Raw genomic sequence first — 25,473 nt, forward strand, 5'->3', positions numbered from 1 at the left:
TGTACCCACTCACAGAACTACAGGGTCTCTCTCAGAGCACGTGGACATCTCTCTGCTTCTGGACCTGCCTTTAAACAGAGCTCGGGGCTAACAAGGGATCAACCCCCCCCCCCAATCCACAAAGGGAACAAATCCGTGTGCTCCACCCTGACCAGAAGAGTCTTGCTTCTTCTGTACGTGGCCAGCTCTCATCATGGGAGGTGATGCAAGACATAGAAAGCAGCAGGTACAGCACAACAGCAATGTCCAAGCACTCAACACCCCGAGGGCTCCCAGGAGACCGGAGGTGTCCTGGAGGAAGAGGTGCTGGCTGTGCCGCCCCCAGCTCCACTCTCAGGCATTTCTGCACTCTCTTCTTGGAGGCAAAAGGGAAGCAACAGCTGATCCCAGTACTCCAGGAGGTTAAGGCAAGAGGATTGTAAGTTTGAGCCCAGCCTGGGCAACTCAAGAAGACCTGGCTCAAAGAAATAAACGGGTGCTCAGTGAGTGTGAAGACCCTGGATCCAATTGCTATACTGTTCCCAGCTGGGAGAACCCCTGAGGGCCACAATAGCATGGCCTGCCTCATGCCAAGCTATGTAGCAGCTAACAAGTGCCAGAAAGGTCCCTCTGTGCTGGGCCTGTGTTGGCCCAGTTACACTCAACCCAGTTTGGACGTCATTATTAAGCAATGGCTTACTGGTGGACTCTGCAAAGGACACAAGCACTGGTAGATGTCCAAAACAGAAACACTGCAGGCACTGCTGGAATATTCGCCTTTTTTTTTTTTTTTTTTTTTTTTGGGCATAGAACTTGGATAATTCTATGCAAGGCTGTACAGCTCTAACAGCTTTCAAGGAAATAACTCCAAGCCAGGTGTGGTGGTTTTCTTGGTTACTTTTTTCCTCGCTGCTGCAACAAAATACCCAACACTCAAAACTAAAGGAGAAAATGTTTATTTATCTCACAGTTTGTGAAGGTCTCAGCACATAATCTGCTGGCTCCAAGGCAGGGTGGCTCAGGACAGAGGCTACAGTTCACCACTCAGGTGGCCTGCAGTGCTCACACACATAATCTCAGCACTGGATCAGGACTCAACCTCCAATTCTAGGAGCCTACCCCCATGCCTGTAGAGGCTTTGGGAGACATCCAGACACAAACCACAACAGGGGTGCATGCCTATAATCCCAGCTCTCTGAGAAGCTGAGGCAGGAGGATCACAAATTTGAGTCCAGGCTGGGCAACCTAGAGCCTCAGCATGAACCTGTCTCAAAAACTAAAAAAGGAAAGGTCTGCAAATGCAACTGGTGTGCAGGCCCTGGGCTCTGTACCCAGCGCTGGAGGAAGGACAAAGGGACTTCAAAATGCTTCCCTTGCACACTTAGTGTACCAATTTGTGGTCACACCCTCCCCAAAAGGAATGAAAGAACTTCACAGCTTCCCAGACAAGGTGTGAAATAAACTTAAGTGGTAACAATCCACTTCCTACAAGGAGATAATCAGTTTTACAGCAAGAACACCCAACCAATTATCCTTGGAGAAATGATCCAGCTGTATCTCAGGCCTAAAAAAAGGCACACAGTTCCCTCAAGAAGGGACCTCCCCAGGTTAACTGCTTGGGGTGTCAGCACTTGGGTGACTGCTGTCACATCAGGATGTCACCTTTATGGGTCAGGACACAAGCATTACAGCATCAGCCTGCTCCTGCTGGCACAGAGCCCTTCCTTTCTTACAGCAGCAGTGCAAATACAGGGACCTGTGGACATGAACACCCTGAAAGTGGTTTGTGGAAAGGCACACCCTCCTCAGGAGACACAGTGGTGTTAGGACTTTATCCTTGAGAGATGGGGGCAGCTAAGGGATGGGTGTGACCCCTGCACTCACACCCATAAGAGAACAGAATCTGCTCCGCCTCAGATGTTTAGAAGGAGAGAACCCAGCTGTGCTGATGACAACTCAAAGCTGCTGCTCAGAGTATGCTTCAGACTGATGCTTCCTGGGGTACACTGGTCCAACTTTTAAAGTGTCAATTAAATCTTATTGATCGATTGATTACACTTCAAGTATTAAAAATTCTTATTTCTGCAAGGATGAGGAGATAAAGTTTTCTAAAGGACAAAGTGCCAAAATCAAAACTCCCATTGGGCCTAGTGTGGTAGCGCACATCTGAAATCACAGCACTCAGGAAGCTGAGACAGGAGGATCGCTGCAAGTTCCAGCTTGAGCCTAGTGAGTTCAAGGCCAGCCTAAACTACACAGCAAGACTCTCAGAAAAAAAAAAAAAAAAATTAAAGAAAAAACTTCCATTGGTTCCAACAGCAGTACAGGGTCAGGTCCACAAGAGAAAAGGCAGCATTAAACATGACAATTATGCCTGTTGACTGAGATTTTGTGATTAAATTGTGTAATTTTTATTACAATAAAATGCAACCAAAACAAAACAAACCTACCAGGGAAAAGGCAGTCTGGTATCATAACTACAATCAGCCCAAGGATTTCTTGCCATCAAAATTCCCTTCACAGACAGGAATAGTGGTACATACCATGAATCACAGTATTCTGAGAGGCTAAGGCTAGACGATCACGAATTTGGGTCCAGGCTGGGCAACTCAGCAAGAACTGTCTAAAAGAAGCAGGGTGGGGAGATCTAGGATGAAGACTCTGGATCCAACCTTTAGTACAACAATAAAAAATCTCAGCTTATGTGTGGTGTAGCATGTCGAGCAAGGTCTTGCTATAGTTCAGGCCTATTTCTTTTTCTTTTTTCTGAAGCAGGGGAGATGGAATCCCAGTCCCTGGCAATGAATCATTTCCCCACTATTTTATTCTTTACCCCAGGTCTTGCTAAATTGCCTGGGAAGGCTGGAATGCAAGACCCTCCTGGCTCAGGCTCATCAGGGCTGGGTGTACCAGAGTGTATTACCATGCCCCAGCGGGCTTTGTGGTTTCGGACAGGGTGCCAAGTATACAGATCCAGTCTGTCACTTTTTTTCCTTATAATATGGTGGCAGGAACCCTGGGCCTTCACACCAAGCTACATCCCCAGGCCCTTTTCATTTTTTAATTTTTTTTGCCAGTACCAGGGATCGAACTCATGGCTGCACGCTTGCAAGGCAGGCGCTTATGCCGCTGAGCTAAACCCCTGGCCCCGATTTTTTAAATTTTGAGATAGGTTCTCATTAAGCCACCTAAGCTGGGTTCTAATTTGGGACTCCTTGCCTCAACCTTCTAGACTGCTGAAATCAAATGTGTGTACCAACATGCCCAACACTTGTCACCTCTCACTGGAATGTGATAGCTACAGAAGGCCACAGCGCATATAACCACCGCCCAGCTGTTTTATATCAGGATGTTTCCAGTTTTCCAGATTTGGCCATTAGAGGGAAAAGGATCAATAAGCATTTGATGGTTAATCATTAGCTGCCCTGCTTGACAGTCCGCACTGTGAATGGAACCTCTGACCCACAAATTGGCAAGTGCCAGCAGTGCACACCTGCAATCCCAGCATCTGCAGGGCTGAGGTGACAGGGCCACTGAGCGTTCCAGGCCCACCTAAAACACAGAGCAAGACCCTGTCTCAACCAATCATGTAAGCAAGCAAAAACGCTCACTGTAACCCGCTCTATTGGCCACACTCACAGCCAACAGCTTTCTGGGCGCCTGAAAATCTCTCTGTGACACCTGACCATCAACACTAGGACATGAAAGGTCTCGGGGACACCAAGAATCCCATCCCACATCACTTGCTTCCACAGGTAAAGGCAAACACAGGTTGCCGAGACCTTCCAACCACTATTCCCTCACAAGTCACTCAGAACAGACATGCAGTGACACAAATGACAGGCCCTCCACAGATCCGTGGGGGCTGGCCATGTGCCCACAGGAGCACACTGCAGGTCTGCACACACGGTGGCCAGCAGGGGCTCTGCTGCATGGAGGGCCTGCAGACCCTTGTTTAAAGGGGGGCCAAGCAAACAGCCTGCACCAAAGATTGTAAACAACCCAGGGACTGCGGAAAAAGTTAAGACTATGTTCTTCTGCTGTCGTTTCTGTCACAGGAAACCAGCTCGAGGTCTGACTGAGCACTTGCCTGCACCAGGCAGGCTCTGCACGTGGTCCCCATTCTCTAGGCACCCAGCGTTCTGCCAGGGGATTCACTAAGCAGCCAAACCCAGGCTGGCCACCATGCCTGCAGCAGTTGGCAAACGATGTACTAGCAGCAATTTTTCCAGTGAAGTGCCAACTTTCCTAGAGTTCCACATGCTTGGGGAAAGCAGCTGGACCCAGACCAGCTAGCAATTACTGAATGCCTACTGAGGCACGGGGCTTAGCGTATCTGAAAGCTGCATTCCACCTCAAGGGAGCCTTGGACCCAGCAGGATCAAGGCTCTGTTTTGTAGCCAAGGAATCTAATGCTGGGGGGGGGGGGGGGGACGGGACGGGACACCAGTAGTTCATCTGATATCACATGGCCCGGCAAGAAATGTGGACTCTTCATCCTATATTCAAGAATCATCACTACGTGGATCAAGGTGTAACTTAGGCAGGCACAGTTAATACCTTGGTTCATAAATGCTTCTGTTCACAAACAATTTGGTCTCAAACAAAAGCACTGGTAAAATTTTGCTTCCCTTTACAAACTCCACATTCAGTAACAAAACCGACCCCGGCCATCTCACCCATAACAAACTCAAACCCAGTCATGCTCCCTAAAATCGTAAAACAAGTTAAGTTTGTAAACTTGAGATACCACTATACATTCAACTTAGAGGAGGCATTTTCCTCATCAACCACAAAACAAGGATTCCTAAATTCATATACATTAAAATTAAGACCATCTGAGCTTCCTGTGGTGCTGCAGTTCTGTAACCCCAGCACTTAGGCTGAAACAAGAGATTCTCAAGGTTAAGCCTAGCCTGGGCAATTTGGTGACCTTGTCTCAAAACCCAACATAAATAGGCTGCAGATATACCTCAGTGACGGTCCTGGGCTCAACCCCAGGCCCCACCACCAAGAACAAAACAAAACAAAAACCTTCTGTATCAAAAGATAGTACAGGGAGCAGAGTAAACAAACTAGAAGGAAGTACTTGCATAATCACCCATAAAGATGCGTACTTAAGATTCGCTCAGAACTGCCAATGTATTCTAAACAAATAAACAAGTTAAAAAGTTTTTTTTAAAAAAGAAAGAGAAAAGTGAAGCAAAGTGAAGGAGGACAGGAACAGGCATTTCAAACAAGGGCAATAAACAGACACATGCAGGGGTGCTCAACCTCACCAATCTGCAATGCCCTGTTGGTAAGCCAGGTCACAGTGACATTTTATACCCATCAAGACTGGTCAAAAAGCTCCCCCAGAAGCCGATTAATGTGATGACAGAGACAATACAGCTCAACAGTCTGGCACTCAGGAAGATAAACTGTTTCAGCTCCCTGGCACTACAGCAGCCCTGCCAGCCCAGCAACTCCCACGCCTGGGCATTTGCTGAGAAACCTGCTCCTGGGTCACAAGCAGCACTGCTGATGTGACATCTCTTCCACAGCCAATCAAAACCCTAATGACTCAAGGACAAGGAACCTGTACCCAACTCGCACTTCATGTACACTTGTGTACATGAAGGGCTGAGCACTGAACAGGGAAGGGTGACTCGTAAACTGCCAGCGGTGCAGAGCTCAGGCACAGGGAAGTGAGCACTGTGTTGCTCAGAAGCCCATGAGACTGTGGTCCCAGGGGTGCGGCCTTTAATCCAGCTACTCAAGAGGCCGTGGCAGAAGAACCACCAGGTTGAGCCCAATGTGGGCAACTAAGTAAGAGCTTGTCTCAAAGTAAAAACGGCTGGAGGCGTAGGGTCAATGCAAGGACCTGGATGCCATCTCCAGCACGGGGGGGGGGGGGGGGGAGTAGTAGAAGCAACTAACACAAAAAGAAAAAAGGCTGGTCTACTCAAAATCCAGAACAGCAAGGACATGAGACAGGGAAAGCAGGGAGCAGGGAGCACCAGGGGCATTGGGACAAAACAGTTACTCAAGCTTAGATTAGACATGGTGGCACATGTTTGTAATCTGAGCACTGGGGAGGCTGAGGAGAGGGTCGCTGTGAGTTCAAGGCCAACTTTGACTACACAGTGAGACCCTGTCACAAAACAAAACAATCAAATTTAGAGTGCAAACAAAACCTCGATTACTCATCACTGAATTTTACACCACCTTCAGTAAACTGGAGCATTTCAGAGTGGGCAGGAGCGACCCTCTCTGCTGCAGCAGACAGCCATCAGGGCCAAGCAGAGCTCCCGTCCCCAGACATCCTGAATGCCAAGTGGAGGGCTTCTGGGGCCTCATTTTTACCTACAGGGAGACAGGGGCATAGAGCTTAAGTAGCCGGTGCCTGTACACTGCCCATGGCTTCAAGTTTCAGTGAGCGACTGTCACCTCCAGGGAAAGTACCTTCAATTTTCAGCAAGCACTCAAACACATCGGAATACAGAGAATCCCAACTAGTCAAGAGATAGCAGAGTGACTACCTCGATCCTTCCCTACAACAAGAGAACACGGATGACCACATCACAGCAAAAACAAGTAACTTCAGGGTAGCTTGGCTGCAGGAGCTAGAAGTGTAGCTCAGTGGTAAGGCACTTACATAGCATGTGCAGGACCCTGGATGTGATCTTCAGCATGTTTGAAAAAAAAAAAATTAAAGACAGATGGCTGCAAATGGTATGAGCACCACCTGAAGAGGATCCCCAGTGAATCAATTCTTCAGCCTTTACTCTTAACCGGAAACTGGTCAGCAACAAGCCCAGGGAGAAAGAGGGTTCTGAAACAGCATCGTTTGCTCACATACACAGGTGTGCCTGTTGAGTAATAAAACTCAAGAGGGCAGCCAGGTGCAGTGATACACACCTGTAATGCCAGCACTCAGGAGGCTGAGCCAAGAGCATCTCAAGTTTGAGGCCAGACTAAGCCACACGAGACCTTGTCTTAAAAAAAAAAAACAGTGACAGAGAGTGTGAAGTGGGCCCTCCAACCCGTCCCACATATCATTCTGCCTAAAAAGACCAGCTGAAACATTACATGAATAAAAGGACATAGAAAATGAGTCCCATGTTACAGACTTAAAATTCTACCTCTCAACCACACCATGAATTCAGGTTTCCATACAAGGCCACCAGCAACTGGTGTGTCCCATCAGCGACATTAACCTCTGAGAATACTGAGAAGACACAACTGCAACCCCTTCGATTCTGCTCAGAAAGATGACTGAAAGGGAGGAGCGGTTCAGGCTGAAACTCATCTCAGCTTCTGCAGGTTTAGAAAGAAACTGTGCAGTAATCAAAAGATGCTTAACAAGCACTGGCAAGGACACTGCCGACAGGAGTGGGAAATGGGACAACTACTATGGAAAGCAGCCTAGCCACTCTTTTAGAGGTTCCCAAACACAGATACCACATGACCTAGCTACACATACACCCAAGACAAAAGAACACATCGGGACTCAGGGCACAGCTCAGGGGTCCAGCACCTGTTCGCCAAGCGTAAGGCCCAGGCCCAGTTCCAGGCGCATACACAAAAACCACCACCACTAACAAACATTGTTTTGTTTCTGTCTTTGGGTAACCTGAGGTTACCCAGGTGGGACCTGAATTTATTATCCTGTCTCATTCTTCCAAACGCTGGGATCACAGGCACTTGCTACCACATCCAGCACAGAAAACAAATTTCTACCCACAAACATGCACACGCGTGTGCGCACACACACACACACACACACACACACACACACAAAGTGTACATTAAACAACACTGCTCATAAAAGTCAAAATACACATGAACTGATGCCTGGACAGTGTCATTTACAAGAATGCAATCAGATTTCCTAAGATGAAAAAAAAATACTTCCTCTAGGACAGCAAACCATACATCCTGAGGCACTGCACTGCCCTTTGAAGGGCTGTGGCTCAGTGTCCAAGGATCACTGTGGGGAGAGGAGAAAGCAGCTCGAGCTGTCCACACCAAGTCATGACCCACCGAGGCGGCGCCTGCCAGCACCAGTGCTGTGGGGGCACCTCTCTCCACTGCTGCACTTGCCCAGGACTTAGCAGGGACCTTCAGACTTAAAGCACTTGGAGAATCAAACCACTCTGGCCCCATTTTCCAAGCAGTACAGAAAAATGTTAGGTTACCATGATTCTGCCAGCCACTTCAGAATGAGACAGCGGAAATAAAGGCAACTCAAGCCACTTGCCAGGGAGTCTGCAGCGCAGTGTACAAAGCTGAGACGGTAGGACTGGGGTGACTGATGGGAGGAGACCCAGGAAAGTAAGGAAAGGTGGTATGGAGCTTCAATTTTCTTAGGGGGAGGCAGAGTGGTGCTGGGAATTGAACTGATGACCTTGTGCCTTCCAGGCAGACACTGTGCTGCTGAGCCATATCCCCAGCCCCCTTATTTCACTGTTAGCTGTTTTTCTCTCAGGCTGCTCTGGAAGAAACCTGGCCAGATACTAAGTGTCACCTCATGAATCACTTCCTTGGCCCCTGGGTCCACATTTCACAGCTGCCAAAAAAAAAAAAAAAAAAAGTACAAGGGCTGGGGATTTAGTTCACTGGCCTAAGCGCTTGCCTGGCAGGTGCAAGGTCATGAGTTTGATCCCTAGTACCAAAAACAAACAAACAAAAAATCGTAACTCCAAATCGGTTTTCAAGTACACGCGAGATGTGGAAACAGTTTTAGTCACTAGCAGACTCCTGAATGAAAATTCTGTGGTGCTCACACATAGGCCAGAGGCGATCTGCACACCCATGTCATGTCAGCAGCACCGTCAGCCGAGATGTGGAGCGGGCTGGGTGCAGGCACATGCCTGGAACCCTAGGGAGCTGAGACAGAACGTCCTGCTTGAGGCCGCACGTATGAAGACCTGGAGATGCAGCTAAGGGAGAGAGTGCTCACCTGCAGGGTACGAAGCCCTGGGTTAGAGCCCTACTACATTAAAATAGGAGCTGAGGTCAGGCAGGTGGGAGGGTGCCCATCCATAACCTCAGCACTCAGGAAAGCTGAAGGAGAAGGGCCAAGTTCAAGTCCACCCTGGACTGCAGGGTAAGCCCCTGTCTCAGAAAAGCAAAGCAAAGCAAAACAAAACTGACCAGGCGCCTAACCAGCAAACCAGGCAACCACCAACAGAAAAGGGTGAGTAAAGACAGATGATATATTCAGACAACAGAATACGCTCAGTCTTCAAAAGCAATGGATGCTGGGGACACGCTCCAGCAGAGACTAGTGCGGAGGGCACTGGGCCAGTCATGACAGGCAATTGCTGGCTGACTAGACTTGTACCAGGTGTCTGCAACAGTAAAATAAAACTCACAGAGAAAGTCAAAGAGCAACTGCCAGTTTGGTGAGAGAGGCACTCAAAGACATGTGGTTACTTTCAGTTTCTGTTCTGCTGTTTTTTTGAGACAGGCTCTTGCTATGCAGTCGGGACTACCCTTGGACTCAGTACAGAGCAACCCTCCTGCCTCAGCTTCCCTCGCCGCACATATCCCGTAATCCCAGCACTAGAGAGAAGCTGAGGCAGAAGAATTTGAGTCTGGGCCCACTGAGGACTGCATGGAGCTATCACTGCTCCACACCCCAGCCTGCTCAGGAGAATGGCCTGGCTTGGTGACACAGGCTTGGATACCAGGCAGAGCAGTCAGGTGGCTCCACACAGATCCCCAGCTCTGACTGGTGAAAGGGTTGACAGGGACGACACACTGTGTTCAGTAAACACTCAGAACTGACCAAACTGCACGGCACAGGCATGCAATAACTCCAAGTTGCCTGATGCGTAAGTCATGAGGTAAAACCAAGCCAGTCCAAGCATTGCCCATCAGGCCACCAACGCATGCTAGGGAGGCTCCCTGCCCCTGCGCTCGGCACAGACAGCTGGTGACCAGAGACCCAGAGTGTGGGACAGAAAGAAACAACACAAACAGAGACCACACACAGTAAAAGAGGGAGGGCTGGGTGCAAAGGCCACACTCTGCTCTTGATGGCCAGAGCCCTCTCAGCTCAGCCAACAGGTCCGACTCCCAGGCAGCCTGACCTCCTGCTGACTGCAGGTGGCCCGCAAGGGCACCTTCTAGGCCACAGTCACCCCTCACTCTCATGTGAACCCTCATTCCCTCTCTCCAGAGACAGACAGTGGACCCGAGCAGGCCGGCCCTGTCCCAAAGCAGAGGAAAGGTACCAGCTAAAGCTGGACGGTGTTCTCCAAGAAGATAGGAACAAGGCCAGAGAACCTGACGTTTCTCTAGGTCAACCACAGGATGATAGGTGGGGAAGAAAAGCCCTTCCCTTGAGGAAGGCAAACTTACCACCCACGCCCTTACCTTGACCACAGCAGCCAGACCGTCTCCGCCCTGGAGGACAGGGGAGAAAGGGCAGCACATTCCCAACACTGATTCTGTCCTCGACTAACTGGTCCCAAAATGCTGGGCCATGAACCTTGGCCTTTCCACGGCCCCATGGAGACCTCACCCACCCGCACCCCCATCCTGAATGGCCCACAGGGCAGTGCCCCCCAGGAAACCACGCGGACCCTGTAATGGCCAGGATACTGTAGTTTCTCCCATCTTATCTAAGACCTGTCAGAGTGGGTTGGTAACAACACGATGGTGCGGTGTCCCAGCGTCCTTCAAAGGCTCACCCGGCACATGGCAAAGTCACTACTGGTCAGGTGACTCGAACAGAGAATGTCTCCTCACCACACGGCCCTCTGGAAACAGGGCAGCTCACTGTAAAAGGAGTGCAGTCCAAACTGGACTCTGGAAGCCGGGGCAGTAAACAGAATGAGAGCAGTCTGTCCAAGAACCCAGGATGGGAATGTGGGTTAGAAGAAGGGACTGTGCCACGGAAATCTACAGTATTTTGACCATGTGCTTTTCAACTATGGTACTCATAGTTACATTTTACACAACACTTATCTCACCATTTCTACCATTTCCACTGGACTAGGTTTTCTCAAACTCACGCTCACGGTGGCACATGCCTGTAATCCCAGCCTGGGCTACGGAGGGTTCAGACCCAGTTAAACCACACAGTGAGAAACTACTTCCAAAACACATAAATAAAAGTCAAACAAGTCCGTAATCCCAGCCCTCGGAAGGAAGAGTCAGGAGGATGGTCAGGAGTTTACGCCAGCCTGGGGTACAAAGTAAGTGAGTTCAAGGCCTGGCTGCACTACATGCCAAGGCCTGTCTTGAAGAAAGGAAGAAAGGAAAAAGAAAAAGGAAGATGAGTACAGTGGCTCACACCTACAAACCCCAGCTCCCTGGGAGGCTGAAGGAGAAGAGTCCCAAGTATAAGGCTAGTGTGGGCAACTTAGCAAGATCTTGCCACAAAACCAACAAAAACAGACACATTCACATGAAGGTTTAGAGATACAGCAGTGTTAGCCAGGCTTGCTGCAGGCTTGTAATCCCAGGACTCAGGAGGCTGAGGCAGGAAGATAGCCACAACCTAGAGGTCAGTCTGGGCTACATAGCAAGACCCTGTCTCGCCTCCCTCCCCAAGTCTCTTTAGGTAAAGCACCTCTGGTTCAATACCAAGAACAACAACAAAAAAGCAAAGTGAAGATTCTGTGAGGCACAACTGTTAAATAAATCCCCACTTGGTCTAGCCCTGGGAAGCTGGCTGCCTGTGGAAATGTCGGGACCCTATAACACTTACCTCACTCTCTTCCCAGGATATTCTAAAGTCTTCCTTACTTCCTGTGTGTGTGTGTGTGTGTGTTGGGGGGGGGGGTTGTTGAGTGAGCCTTGCCATGCAGCCCCGGCCGGCTGGCCTCAAGCTCACAGCGATCCTCCTGAGTGCTAGGACCACAGGCGTGTGCCACCTGCCACACCCTGCTCTCCCAGGGTATTCTGACCTGGCAGGATACAGACACGGCAGGCACTCTTACCCTTGCTGGCTGTGGGATCTCACTGAACATGCAGGACACAGCACAGCACCCATCTCCTACTGAGTCTGGCTTGTACACAACCATGGGACCCTTCTGTGTCTGCCTCAGACAGTAACCTGAGAAAGAGTCCACAGGGGGAAGCACCCATGAGCTGAACTCCACTCCACCCCAGAGCAAGCAGTGACTGAGGTCACCAAACCTGTGCTGGCACCTGACACACAGACAACTCGCTCCAGCTCACTGACTTCCCCTAAACACACTCACTACACGCACAGACTCTCACTCCAGTGTCACAGGAAACCACAGCTGTGAGTCAGATCAGGACAGCCTGGTGCTCCAGCGGGAACCTCCTCTAGAGGACGCTGAACTTCCCTCGAGTGAATGTCTTCATGGCAGAGACTCCTCAGGAGGCTGGATGGCACTGCTTTCACCCACCAGACACCCAGTGGGAAGGGCAACTGCACACACCCGTAATCCCTGCTAACTCTGGGAGGCTGAGGCAGGAGGGTCAAAATAAAAAGGGCTGGGGATATAGCAGGATGCAAAGGCCTTGGATTCACTTCACCACACCACAAAAAGGAACAGAACAGTTTCATTCCCTCTTCCCCCCTCGCGGCCCAGTGAGCAATGGAGAACCAGCCCACAGTCCAGGTCCTTTCTTCTGCCCATACCCAGAGGCGTCCCTTTCTCAGACTGGCCCACTCTTTCAGGGAGCACTTCTGAGGTCCACTCAAAACACAGCAAGCACCACCCAAACCGTCTGGATTCCCCGAGAACAAAGCTGTCTGCCATGGAATCCCTCCTCTTCCCATAGCCTGGGCACAGCAGGCCCACTTGTGAGCTCTGGAGCCAGGTACAGTCACACACAGCCTGGGACCTTTCCAGCCCACCCAACTGACTGAACTCTGTGTCAAGAAGCCGCAGTGAGCCTGCCGTGGAAGCACAACCCCGTGACTGGGCCACATCGTTCAGGCCAGTCTCAACTACAGAGCAAGAAGCTGTCTCAAGACAGCAGTGGTGCTGGGCGTCGCCACGCACGCCTGTCATCCCACCACTCCGGAGGCTGAGGCCTGAGGGTTTCAAGTCTGAGAGCAGCCTGGGCTACAAAGTGAGCTCAAGGCCAACCTGAACTGCATAGTGAGACCCTGTGTCAAAATGACAAAAACAAAACAAAACCCAGCAGTGGTGACACTGCTATCTACTCAATCGGTAAGGTTGCTTTCTAAGAACTTAAGGAGTACATACCAACCCACAGCTGCAGTAGCAGGGCACAGGAGCTACTCAAACGTTCACTAACAGGAAGGGACTGGTACAGCAGGTGTGTTCAAGCCCAGAGCACAGTGGGGAAGGCAGGCAGGCACCCAGAGAGGAGAACAGCTCATCCCTGGCACTGCTGCTTCAGAGCAGGCGGCACCAAGTTAAAGAAAAATATAGGAAGACATCAACTACCCATCTGGAAAATACACCTCCAAACCAGGTGTACACACCCACAATTCCAGCACGTCACAGGCTGGGGCACAATTCCCGCGAGCTCTAAGCCAGCCTAAACCACAGGACAAGACTCTAGCTGAATCTTAGGGGAAACAGGCCCCTTCCTAGGCAGCTGCTTTGCTAGCCACAGCTCACTGGGGCAGTGCCTGATTGTCCTGAGTTTGATTCCTGGTATCCACGTGTGAAAAAAGAACAGTAAGAAGCAGACCTTACCCCACTCCCGAGTCACACAGAGATGCCCTGGGGGATGGATGACCCTGGGGGCAGGCTGCCAGTGGCAGGCAGCGTGTGTGATGCAGCCAGAGATGGCCCCACGGGAAGCCCAGGCCAACAGGGGCAGAGGGATCACTGGGGTGAGCTATTTCCCCCCACAGATGCAAACGATGGTGGTGTTGGCATCTGCAAGCAGCCAACCTGTGGCCCTGAAAGTTCCCAGAGTCAAAAGGAAACAAAGAAACACACACTTTATTACTTAGCAGCTTTTTATGCCTGAAAAACCAAACAGAGCCAAGAAATACTCCCAAAGATTTTAAGGACAGCCCCACCTCTTACAATTCTACCCCCATCTTCCTTCTCCTGATTAGAAAACAGAAAGGAGGAAAGGCTTAAACCAACAGCCAGCCAGCCACTCAGCTGAGGGAGAAAGTGAGATTCGTGTAAAGCCAGCACCCACAGTAAATGAGTGAGGGCCAACATTAACACAAATAGATTTAATCTCTGAATTTAGGAAAGAGTGAAAGAGGAAGGGGCACTGGGTTGGGTGGCTGAGGCAGGGCCCGTCTGCACTGCAAAGTGAGACCAGGGCTCAACAAAACAGAGCACCAGGAGCTGCTCTTAGAGTAATCAGTATTTCCCCTTTCTGACTCCATTCTGCCTCAAGCACATAAGTATGAATTACTCCAGTTCATAGTATTGTATTTCCTATTCCTTCCACCAGAAAGGGATGCAGCAAGGGAGAGGAGAGCAGCATCTCCCACATGCTTGGTGTAGCGGGGTGAGGTGGAGCACACCTGTAATCCCAGCACTGGGGAGCCTGAGGCGGGTCTTTACAAATTCCTGGCCAGTCTGGACTACACAGAGTTCAAGGCCAGCCTGAACTACATAGTGAGACTCTGACTCAAACAACACCACCACCACCACCAAAAATATGACAGACCGACCACAGTGCCTGGTGTAATGCGCCGATATTCCCAACAGAACAACTACTAAAGGATCGCACCTTTCCACAAGCTCTCTTCCAGGGGGGCAGGTCCAAGGCTGAACCAATATCCCACAGCTGAGGAGGTGCTAAGCCCTAAGGAGCTGCTGACATAAATCTTAGTTCCTAAATCTACCCACAGCCCACACTGCCAAACGAACGATTAGCCAAGCCTGGGCCAAAGGTAAGGCTGGAGCCAACCACAGATCCTGAAGCCGCAGCAGCTCCCGAGAAGCGCTGTCACTGCACCCACAGAGGCAGCAGCAGGCCTATTCTCCCTGGCTCCAACGCTGACCGGGTGGGGGCAGGGTGAGGACACTGGTGACACATGGGAAGGGGGGCCCTACACCACCACTCAAGGGTCTCTGAAGTTTTGGACAAACCCCAACGGGCTCCCCACGCCTTCCTCGTCTTAGGAGTGAGACTCGGGGAGCCCATTCTGCGCTTGCCCCAGAGCTGGAGTGGAACTTTCTCTGTAAAGAAGACTCTCCAGCTCGCTGGAGGACCTCAGAAAGCCTGAGGAACTGTCCCACCGGGCAACAGTGGGGCTGGCCTCACTCTCGGCCACTGGACTTGCAGGTACTGTAAAAGCCCTTTAAAGAACTGAATCTCTCCCAACAGTGAGAACTGGACTTAAAGCCAACACCAGCAAGAAACTATAACAAACTGATTATTGCATAATAAAAGCACAATACTTGGTTCTGTTCTGTTTTTGTTTTGTGCCGGAATTGAACTCGGGGCCTCGAATTTGCCTGGCAGGTGCTGTGCAGCTGACAGACCCCCCCTCCCTAACCCTTATTTTTGATGGTGGAAACCTGCGCAGGCCTTTTGCAGCACCAGAGGAATGTCAAGCAGCAGACTTTGCAAGAACCTGAGTATAGAATAGAACCAGCCTAGCAAATACTAAAATCCTAACTGTAGCTTTTGCAGGCAGGAAGGTAGCTGACTTGAGTCTTGTGCCCTGAAATGCAGGCTGCCAACCATTACAATGCATATTGAAACTCACTAGGGATTTGGCCTTGGGGGTGGAGTCAAGGCTTTACTGTGTAGTGGCTCAGGCTGGCTTGAACTCATGAGGCGACCTTGCCTCAGCCTTCTAGATGCCCAGCCTCATCCACCTGGCTGCTAATCCAAGACCTGCCTGCAATCCTCTTCTCAGCAGGACCCCGTGTGCTCCCCCAAAGCTGGATTTCCACCAGGCGGAGCCCCATGAAAGGGGCAGCCTGACTCCTGACTTGGCTGGGCCCTGTGTGACACCCCACAGCAACCCAGCCCCGCTCCTCACACAGGGTAAGATAAGCCGGCCTTTCATTTTCCCACATGTCCTTTACCTTTTCTTTTTTGGAGACAAGGTCTTGCTGCATAGTTCAGGCTGGCCTCAAACTTGGGTGATTCTCCTGCTTCAACCTCCCAAGTTCATTCTTTTTATAAACAACTCATTCTAAATCCATTTCCATTACTCCCAGTTTATAAGCTGGTACGGGAAATGAGTTTCCCCATTTAGGATTCAAAATTTCTTGCTTCAAATTAGCAAGCAGACTTGGCTTGCAGTGCAGGCGACTGTGCAACAAGTCCCATCTGTGCCTCCACAGAGAGGAACAAGCAGCCCTGAAGGATACAGGTTGGGGCAGAGACCGCGCCACCCCAGCAGGGCGGACCCTGCGCCCCTTCTGCAGAGGCCTCTGCTGCTAGAAAGCTCTACAGGACACACTCCTGGCGCTGAGGTCAGCGCTGACTGTCAGGCAGCACACAGGCCCTGAATTCCCTTGTGAAGCCCTTGGATTCGACTGCATCTAAGCCTTGCTGCAGACCTGTCACACCAGCTAACAGATCTCCTTTTACTGTCACTTGTTGTATAACTGTAGCAGAAAGACATAACTGATAAAACCATTTCCTAAAAGAAGTCATCTAAATAAAAAATGGCCTGAAAATAAGGGACAAGCTCAGCGGCATAAGCGCCTGCCTTGCAAGCGTGCAGTCATGAGTTCGATCCCTGGTACCCCCCCCAAACAAAAAAGGGCACAAGTACTTTACAATAAAACCCCCATGCACAAACAGGAGGCTCCCTTACACACTTGTTTCAGAACACTGGTTAGATCAGTACTACTGCAAACTCCCCCAAAGCCTTCCCACCTCCGACAAGGCTCTTAACAAGCAGCGTGGGCACGAGGTGAAGGAAACAGCACTGCACAGACCACCAGATGGCATCCTAAGGACAGTCACCCTTGGGCAAAGCATGAAGAAATGACAGAAAAAGGACCTGAAAGAAACAAAGTGCTTCTCACATTTACCACCACACAACTTGGGAGAACAACGTTACTCACACTCTTCAACACACCCATAGAAAGGACACACACGTAACCTAGCACGCTCAAGGTCCTAGGTTCAATTTCTAGCACACCAAACAAAACAAACCACAGTCATGCACATGACATGGACACAGAAAAGACAAAATTTCTCTCAAAACCCAGATTCTAGTCAAAGTGCTCAGGAGCTCAACCCTGCTTACCTGACAGCAACCCCACCCAGCAACCCCGCACAGCTGCTGGGCTGCTCACAATGCGGACAGGCTTCACTCTGTCCACTACCCTGGTCTCAACCAGCAAGACAACAATCCACTCCCACAAAATGTTTCTAATGTGAAATCCTCAATCTGAACTCACCTTTCTCCTCTTCTCCTACAAAAACACCACAAACCTCAAAGGCCAATTTGCCAACAGGAATGTAAGTGCAACTGCCTGAAGCAGGACAGCAGGAGACACCAGCCACACCTAGGACACCAGAGTCGCTAACTGGCCTTTCCAGAAATCGCTTGGTGCCGAAGCCCCAACCTGTCTCCTGGCGCTGCCCCACAGGGTCCCGGGCCTGCAGACAGCACAGCAGCTAGGAATGCAGCATTTCAGATGAAGTGGGAAGCAGCACAAGGAAGGCGGCCACTGGAAAGCAGGCACAGGGACAGCTGCTCTCAGTCCTCCCAGCAACGCAGGGGCTCTTGGCTTCTGCTTTCCCACTAGAAACCCGAATAGTACAGTCAGGGCAGTACCCATAGGGCGTCATGCCGTCCAGCCATGTCCAGGAATGCTGACCCATGAACCCAGGTTATGTGGCTGTGTAACATGCACAAGGACAAGGATGGAAAGTAGCAGCAGGGCTGAACTATGACAGTGCTTCCCCACAGTCTGTGTGAGACTCCACCCAAGCCCACACAACCCTGCCCGCCACAGCCCATGGTCCCAGGCCTTCCTACCAGGACCAAACAGGCTCACACACGTCAAAGAGCAAAAGTCACAAGACAGCTCACACTGGCCAGTTGCAGTGGCACACACCTGTAATTCCACAACACTGGGAAGCTGAGGCAGGAGGATTGTATGTTAACAATTTAGAAAGACCTGTCTCACAAAAAATACATAGAAAAATATGGGCCAGGGATGCAGCTCAGGGCCAAGGCCCTAGATTCAATCCCCAGAACCCACCTCTCCACAGAGGGGTCGCTCATACCAGTGATGGTGAGCCTTTCACAGCTTTCAGTTAACAAACAGCTGGCCGCAGCTGCAGCTCACAGTTGTGCTGCCACTGGCTTGTACTTACAGTAAACAAAAGAGATCTATTTAATATTTACATCAAGGAGTAAATACAAAATGTATCCAACTTCGCTTATTTTGAGGTCAGTGCTTGTAGTATCTGCCAAACCAACGGTACCGAGGATTGAGAGGGACCTGACTGCACCCACAGCTTCTTCTAGTTCAAAGGCCCAAAGTCCAGCGGCAGGCAGGGTCCCAACCTCCCTCCCAGGCTGACCCCGTCAAACCCTTCCTGGAACATCCTGATGGCAGCACACAGCTTTCTGGGGACCAGAATACCTCTGCCAAGCCTAGATGTCAATGTACTTAAAATCAGGGCCACAGGAGAAGGCACAGTGAGACGCTGGATGCACACGTACTCTGGCACATTCTAGCACCCTATCAAAGCTCAGGTTCAGGTGACCAGGTTTTCATAAAATGGCTATTACCTTTTAGGCCTGCAGATGCAATGCACTACTATCCCCAAAGTCTGCACCAAACATCCAGCCAGCGCTGATCTTTTCAGAATGGCTCATTTCTACTTGTCCTATCACCACTCATTCTTATAACCGGTAACACAAAAGCAAACTCCATTTCAATTTTTTAAAAAAAATTTTTTGGAGACAAGATCTCATTATGCAGTTTGGGCTGTGCTCTAACTCAGTGCTAGGATCACAGGGGGTTTGGAGGCGGGAGGCCATCCCCATGTCCACCTCTGGACTTGCTCAGGGGAAGAGACAGTAGCCCTGGAAAGCACCTGGTGGCTCCTGGAAAGCAGCCCTGCATCACTGGTGCACATTTCTGGTTGTCTGCTACTGACTGTACTCTTACCCCGGCACCCTCGCCCCACTACTTTTCTGTTTGAGCAAAGATGTCGATTACTAACTGAGAGGACACACACAGGTGGCAGGATGTATGCGGTGAGCCCTCGGGGGCAAAATAAATGGAAGACTGAAGATCACACAGGGGCAGCAGGCCTGCGAGCCAAGGTAGGGTCTGATAGCATCAGGCTGTAAGGCCTGCGAGAGCCCCTGTCCTCTTCCTTAAGACTACAGGTGACAATGGGCTCCGTTTCGGGAGTGAAGTCCAACTCTGGGCAGGAGAGGACAGAAGAGTCCAAGATCAGAGGTGGAAACACTCACTTCTCCCTGAAGTCCTCAGAACACATCTGTGTTCACAAAACTCATTTGTGCAGGAAAAAAAAATTTAAAAATCTTACTAATATAAACAAAGACACTGTCACATTCTGACTTAAGATCAAGTTCTTGCAGTATTTCAGGAAAAACAATTTATGTTAAATTCCCAAAAACATACACTTTCATCTAATAATCTTACTCATAAAAATGGGGAAAAAATTGAAAATAATTTCCCAAAATAGTAGAAATCAATATTTTCATGTGTGAGGAATAGAGATTCACTTAAGGAAATGATCATAATCAGGTGTTAAGAAATCAGACTTCCAAGAATACAATGAACTTTGTTACTCAGGTATAAAGTTAAAAAAGACCAAGCTAGGAGTGGTGACAGCATCAAATAGTCTTGGGATTCTGGGAGGCTGAGGCAGGAGGACTGTCCTGAGTTCAAGGCCAGCATATATTATATAATGAGACCTTGTCTAAAAAAATACATACATAATAAAACAAAATTTTAAAAACTCTTTCCCATAACAATAGCACAACTTTGGGTACATCTTCCAGAATAGTTCTTATGCATAAACTTGCAAATTAGTCTGTAAGCACAGGCAATTAGGAAACAAACAAGGATGAGACCATGCAGACCAGGTAGACCAGGCTTCCATTTAACCCACACATTTAGAAGGCAACCCCGCACTTCCTCATCAAGCTTCTTTTCACTGTTTCTGTGGTGCTGGGTGCATCCCAGGGCCTTGTGGAGGAAGGTATGAGTTCCACACCTAGTCGCAGCCCCAGCCTCTTGTCAGGCTTTGAACTCTCACAAAGCCCAGAAGGTTAAGTACGCTACACATGATCTAGCCAGCTCTACTCCTAGACATCTGCCCCCAATTCATACAGCTTCACACAATTACACGTACAGTTACAGCAGCACATCAATGAAGGCCACAAAGAGAAAACCACCCAAAGTCCAGTGGTAGTGAATAGATGAAGACATGATGCACCTGTTTAACGTAAGACTGCCTATCGTAAAAGAGAACGGAAGCCCCGAGTCCCATCACACAGCACAGGCATTTGGAAAACATCACGCTGAGTCAAAGCCTCCAGACATAAAAGGTAATCTACTGTACAATCACTGAAATATCCAGAGAAGAGGCAAATCCATGGAGCAGACAGGAGGTTAATGGATATGGGGTTTCTGACGGCCCAGTATTTGTTAAGGACAAGTGCACGATTCTATAAATGTGACAAAAATGTGTGTGACACTGTTGTGTGAATTACACCTGAAAGCTGGCACCACAAATAGGCAAAATGCGGGCATGATGGCGCATGTCCATGACTCTAGGATTCCAGGTTTGACCTCACCTGTGCAAGTTAGTGAGACTGCCTTAAAACGAAACATGAAGTACCTGGGAGGCTGAGACAGATGGAGCATGGCAAGTTCAAGGCCAATCTGAGCCACACAATGAGTTCAAGGACAGCCTGAACTACATAACAAGACTGTTTAAAAAAAAAAAAAAAGTGTGTGTGTGTGTGTGTGTGTGTGTGTGTGTACACAAACATACATATGCTGGGATGCAGTGCAGCCCAGTATAAAGCCTCTGACTTCAGTCCTCAGTAACTTGGAGACACATCTGGGGTCAGCCTGGGCTATGGAGGTCAATAGTGACTATGTAATAAAAACATAACCAGCACCAAGAAAGACCCACACAGAAAGACGTCTGATGGTTCGATACATCATCCTCAAGTTACACACAATTGATATTCAACAAATAGAGGATGAGCACACTAACAAAGATTATGTGTACCAAAGTAAAGAGTCACCTGTATGAAATACATATTTTAGACACAGTTAAGAGCTCAGAAACTAATTATAGAGGTCATTTGGCTGATTACCCATACATGAAACCACAGTTTTAAAAAGAATGTGCTGCCTATAATCCTAGTGCTAGGAAAGCCGAGGAAGGAAGAACACCCCGGCTATCCAGTGAGTTCAAGGCCAGCCTGGACTACACAGCAAGACCCTATCTCAAAACAAAACAAAAACAAAACCCTGTCGGGGCATCCATACACACACACGTTTTTTAAGTGTGCACTGTTGGGGCATGACAGGGCATGAGTAATCCCAGTACTTTGGGAGGCTGTGGTAAGAAGACAGTAATTTTTTTCTCGGCACGGATAACTTAGTGAGACCTTGTCCCAAAACAAAAACCGGGCAGGAAGTGTAGCTCAATAGAAAGACCTTGCTTTCAGTCCGCAGTACACAAATAAAAAAGTACAAAACGTGGTCAATGTTCTAAAAAATTGATCAAGTTTTTAGAACATGAGATTCACAAAAAGAAATGCTACCCACGCGTGCAGTTTATTTACTTATTATTTTTGAAATACAAGTTTCACTGAGTACTGAGCTGCCTGGGGTGGGTGTGAACTTTAGGTCCCCTCCCTCCGCCTCCCAGTGCTGGGATCACAGGCATCTGCCACCACTCCCGTGCCACATGTGCTTATGCCCACTTCATTGCCCTCCTGGAATACTTTCCGCAGGTCAGGGTTGAACCAATTCCCAGTCCCAACCCATTCACCACACTGCAAACTGCTAAGTAGAAAAAACATCAGACAGCACTTGGAAGCACTCACAAGCCAAGCTGCTTGGACTACCCATGAGTTTACAACAATTCCTGGGATTCAGCATTAGCTCCTGATTAAACTGATATTCTTTGGAAATCACTACTGAACAATTAAGTCCACTAGCAGTGTAGGGACCTACGTGCAGTCAAGGCCAGCCTTGCTTGCACCTGTGGCTATCCTCCTGCCTCAGTCTTCCAAGTGCTAGGAATATAGGCATGCACCACCACACCAGGTTCTAGACACACTGAATTCTTGTGCAATCATCTCTCCAGTTTATTCATTCCAAGACTAAGATGCTCTTCTGGGCACTGAAAATACAGAGAAGACAAAGCCAAGCTGGGCAGACGACGGCAGATCACTTTCATCCCAATACTACAGAAAGCTCACAAGCATGAATTCACAATGGTCAACTTCGTATAATTTAGACTCTGTCTAAAGACTCTGTCTCAAAATTAAAAAATAAAAAAAGCTAAAAAGAGTAAAACAAAACAAAACTGCATGATAGCACACACTGAGGCAGAAGGATCACTGCACACATTGTGTGTTCAAGGCCAGCCTGAACTGCTCAGTGAGACCCTGTATTACCAAAAAGAAAATGTAAGTAACAAGGAAATTTTATTTTTGTAAATGCATGTCTTACATGTCAACGTCAGGAAGAATTCCCACAACTCTTACACATTGTCAATGTCCAGTCTGTTCCAAACACTAAAAAATCACAGGGATTTGGAAAGCATTAGAAGAAGTCTGGTGTGGTGGTGCACACCTGTAATCCCAACATCCTGGGAGGCTGAAGCAGGAGAATTCCATGTTTTAGCAGGGCCTGGGCAAGTTAATGAGCTCCTCAAAATAAAAAAGGGTGGAGAATGCAGGTCAGGCTTTGGAAGGTTCCCGAGTACAATCCTTACTACAGAAGAAAAAATATAACTTCCAATGACAAGTTTCCTTCCCTTTCTTAAAGCCCCGAATGGTCTACTTTACAAAAATATTCAAAACTGGAAATCAAAGTATTTTGCGTCCACACAATCCTGCCGGAGGATGACAGTGGGTTGCTGGAAGAAGCTTTCACAGCCGAGCTCTTCAAACTGCTGAAGCATCAAACCCCACTAGCTCCAAACCCGCAAATCTCAAGTCACTCAATAACCTGAATTGTGTAATATGAGAATATTGTAATCTTGTCTACCTCTAAAAGCAAAAGTGCACTTTAGTACAAAGAACACAGAAACTGGCTCCAAAAAGTAACTTTTGGAAACAAAGTCTAAATTCCTTGAACAATCCAATAATCTATTGGAAGCTTTACTAAAGACCAAAGATTCCGTAATTGTTAGCTAACTTTCCTCTCATCTGCCTTCCAAACGAGGCAGACAACCCAGAACATCCCAGCCAGTCCTCAGCGGCTTTCACATTTTAACTTTCATCAGTAAGCAAAGTTTCCTTATCTGCAGTTAAGTCATTTGCATGTGTGGAATGCTAGCAAAACGCATGGAGGTGGGTTCTTCCCTTTCCTCTTAAGAACTATAAAAAACATTAACTTACTAAACTTAGTAAAGCTTGGGCTTTAAGATGGCAACTATGTTGCCTACCCAAGTAAAATGATGAACAAGGCAGCAATGCCATGGGTTCGATTAGGCTTTCCCTTCTCCCGAGTTGAATATAAACTACCCAAGAGACTTATCTTTCCCCGGTTAAAGTATTGGGTTTGTTTTTTTTTTTTTTTTTTTTTTTTGCATAAGGGTTTTGTTATCTAAAAAACCTTGGTAGAAAGATAATCCCTACCCACATTAAACCTAAAACGTTTTAATAATTGTATGACCAATACAAGGTCATAAAACTGGGCCATCCAAAACCCTGAAACTGAAAACAATCATAAATCCTTTTGAGTAATACTTTATAACTTCCAAGGTCTAGAAATTTCAAGGACTAAAAACTTAGGAAACTTGACAGCTTCATTCATGAAAATTTCCAAACCAGTTTTACGGCATCCAAGACCACTGGCTCAGAAAAACAGTATGTTATTAGAGAAATTCTCTTGACGATAAATGAAGATAAAATTTCACGTCCCAGTAGGCCCAGGCTATATACTACATGAGGTCACACGTCGTATACACACTCCTCCAGAAATGAACCCGAGGACAGAAACCAGAAACCTCACTGAATTGCACAAAACGTTAAGTCAACAAGCAAGTGAAAATAACAATTAAAAAAAAAAAACACGCGAAAATAACAAAAGCATCTGGAGTGAAAGGGAGGTCAACCGCTCAGCAGCGGCACACGACTCATCCGCGAGCCTGGACACAAGTCCTGACACCGGCCACTACGTCCGGGCAAAGTTTCCCACCCTCGTCCGAGGCCCGGCCTCGGGAGCCCCACCGTCGAACGAAGCTGTGCTATTTCCGTTTGGTGCGTGTGCAGGGTGTGTGTGTGTGCGCGTGTGTGTGGTGGGAAGGAGGGGGGATCATTTTATTTCGCTGAATCACAACCCCTCTCCATACCCCACCCCAAACCACCACACTCAGGCACGCCACATAGGAAATAAAAGGGACCATCGCACGGACGCCAGCGAGCACCGATCGCACAAAACAAAGCGCCCAGCGAGGGGGCTGCCAGCCCAGGGGTGGGTGGGTCAAGTGGGCCCGGCGCACCCCGCCAGTCGCCGCTCCCGCCCGTCTCTCGAGCCCTGTCTTCCCGCTTGGCTTCGCGGGCAGCCCCGTCCCAGGCCAGGCAGCCGCTTGGGTCTCGGCGGAGCCTCGGAGCCCGCCCGGAACGCCAGACACCGAGGCGGGGACGCGCTGCCCCGACCCAGGCGCAGGGACCCAGGTGCCGGAAGCAGCGCGCGCCGGGATCAGCCCACGTGAGCGCCGCGGCCCGCACCGCCCCGGAGACCTCGGCCGGGGCACAGCGGCTCCTGCGGCCACCACGTCGGGGTCGAACTTACCCAAGCCGGGGGTCCGCCGCTCCCGCGACCGCCGCTTCCTCCTCCTCCGCCTCCTCCGCCGCCGCCGCCTCCTCCTCACTTGACAAAATGGCGGCGGCAGGAAGTGCCGGGCTCTCGGCCCGCCCCCCGCCCGCCCCCGGCCGGCGCCCGCCGCCCGCCACCCGCACCCCCGCCGCAGCCGCCGGCCGCGCCGCCGCCGGCTCGCGCCGCCCGCCCTGCTCCCGCCGGCCGGCCCCGGCCCGGGCGCCGCCAGCCGCCCCACGCCTCCGGCGCCGCCAGCCCTGACCCCGCGCGCAGCCCTGGCCCGCAGGCCCGGCCCGCGCAGCCCCGGCCTCCCCGCCCCCGCGCCGCGCCGATGGCGTAGGTGGTGGCGCACCGGCCCCATTACGCAATGCAGGTGACGCGGGCCGCGCCGCGGGTCCCCGCCGCCCGCCCCGCGCCGCGCCGCCCGCCGCCCCGAAGGGCACCGCTCCTCACCTGAGACGCTAGGCCGCAGGCCGCCCCCGCCGGCCGGCCGGCCGCTCGCCCGCCGCCGCCCTCTGCGGGCTGCCTGCGCGGAGCCCGGGCCCACTCCGCCGGCCGCCGCGCCCGCCGCTCCGCCGAGCTCACAGGCCCCGCTCGC

General features: G+C 50.0%; 1 protein-coding gene across 1 annotated transcript in view; it reads right to left on the reverse strand.

Annotated features, from left to right (window-relative positions):
• The window catches only part of Brd4 (bromodomain containing 4), an 80,892-nt gene extending 55,419 nt beyond the window's left edge, over positions 1-25,473 (reverse strand). The window contains exon 1 of the mRNA XM_063228548.1: positions 25,329-25,473. The gene's annotated coding sequence lies outside the window, so the exon portion shown is untranslated. The remainder of the gene's footprint in view (positions 1-25,328) is intronic.

The sequence above is a fragment of the Cavia porcellus genome, unplaced genomic scaffold (assembly GCF_034190915.1).
Source record: "Cavia porcellus strain 051 isolate PalLab524CR breed Dunkin Hartley unplaced genomic scaffold, mCavPor4.1 scaffold_17, whole genome shotgun sequence".
Lineage (NCBI taxonomy): Eukaryota > Metazoa > Chordata > Mammalia > Rodentia > Caviidae > Cavia > Cavia porcellus.